Source organism: Nanorana parkeri, unplaced genomic scaffold, assembly GCF_000935625.1.
Source record: "Nanorana parkeri isolate BGI_ZX_2015 unplaced genomic scaffold, ASM93562v1 scaffold2302, whole genome shotgun sequence".
NCBI lineage: Eukaryota > Metazoa > Chordata > Amphibia > Anura > Dicroglossidae > Nanorana > Nanorana parkeri.
In genome coordinates this window covers 62,028-63,952 of record NW_017308570.1, presented here as the reverse complement: position 1 = coordinate 63,952, position 1,925 = coordinate 62,028, and positions in this window count along the sequence as shown.

Here is a 1,925-nt window from a genome sequence, read left to right as displayed (position 1 = left end):
ACATTATATAGCAATGGTCCAAACAATGTAATATATAACACAGCATACAAAACACTGGGGTCCAGACGATGTGACCTAAAGAAAGTGTAAAAGTGTGCAGCAATCTGTAGTAGTAACATACAGAATAATGTGCAGAGTGCAGGGGTCTTGATTATGGGCTGCTTAAACTGCTTACTACGGATGCACCGATACCAATGCACCGATTTTGATACTTGCCGATACCGGTACTTTCAGGTAGCATGGAGCCGGCTTCCCAGTCAATCAGGAAGCCGGGCAGTGTGTCATTACCCGCTTCCTGGCTTCTTGATTGCCCAGGAAGCCGACTCCATGCTGTTTGGCCGGCTCAATGTTGTTACCCTGCGGCACTGCCGGTCAAAGGAAATCTCCCCCTGACCGGAAGTTCTGGTATTGGGGGTAAGTATCGGAGCACCAATACCGATACTAGTATCAGTATTGGTGCATGCCTACTGCTTGCAGTTTAATATTATAGATTAATTTTTTCTATACTGTACATTTTTTCTATACTGTTTCAGGCTTTGTTTTTGTTGTAAGCAAGCTCTTCTCAAACAAAAGGCATGGGAACTCATGGGGGACATAGACAAATGCAAAAATAAATAAATACCGTATGTGGCTTTGAGGGTAGCAGTGATAAAATACAAATCCTATCAAATACAGGCTTGGGGGATGACTGGGTGTTACAGAAGAGTGCGATTTTCACAGCCTCAGTGACCACTGGCAACACATACTGTTTGTGACTGTGGAATTTAATTTTTTTTCTTTTACAATTAGATTGGCTTACATACAGGAGCAACACTTGGTACCAAAATTTGGTACCAAAATCACTGCTGCTGCAGGATGCTGCCGTTTTTGTACGTTAGGCGCTCCTGAAGCAGTTAAAGTACAGTTTAAACAGACCCAAATCTGGCCACTCTGCTGCACAATATGTGCTTGACACCTCCTTTCCAGCAAGAGCTTCCCGGGTTGCTAAGAGCTACTGTAGTGGAGTGCCCCGTTATCCAGATTCAGGTGCAGGTACCTTTAACTCAACTCCCCACAGTCCTCTGGGCTCCCATCATCCCCTGAGCTCTGGGACACGCCCAGGGGATATAAATGCCAGCTCCTCCCAGCTTTCTGTGCTCAGAGAGACCCTGCCTGATGGGACAGCAGTGACTGGGCACGTGAGCTATCCCAAGGTGCTGCGTCCTCCCCTGTTCAGTCTGGTGTGCCGGCCACCAGCAGTGAGCACAAGAGCACGCAGCATCTGTCTAAGCCCCAGTCACTGGAGAGGACTCTGCTACAGTCCATTTGGAGAAGCTGTCCATGCAGTGGGGTGGCCCTATCTACAGCCACCAGAACCTCCTGACCAAAGCCAGCAGCAGCACCAGTGTGAAGTCTGTGCCAGCAGGAGATCCACTCAGCTAACAGTTTGTTGAATGAACGATTCCTATCCTGGACATGTGAGATTCTGTATATCCCTTTTCTGTCATTAAGCTGAACTGAACTCAGAACACTCCCCTGCCATCTAGTGGCCATTTGCAGAACTGCTGTAGAATTGTTTTCATATGTTCTCCCAAGCCTGTTTTCCTTATTGTTGATATTCTGAGTACACTTGCATAGTATACTATTTAATGATGTTCACATATTTATTGTTCATAAAATTCTGAGATCTTTATTCCTGGAATCATGCAATAAGTTTGACAGCCATCATTAGCTGTCAGGAGGATCCTGCATCAAACTTAAGTGCATGATTGGAGGTATTAAATACTTAAGTCCAGCAGTTTTATGCCTCAATGTGTGGTACATATATTGAACTCTGAGGTGGATACTAATTGTATATAGAAATGTGCAGAGTGAGGCTCAAGGCAGATTTCAACCTACAACTCTACATTTAATCAGATCCTACTTCTGTCTTTTAGATATGGTAG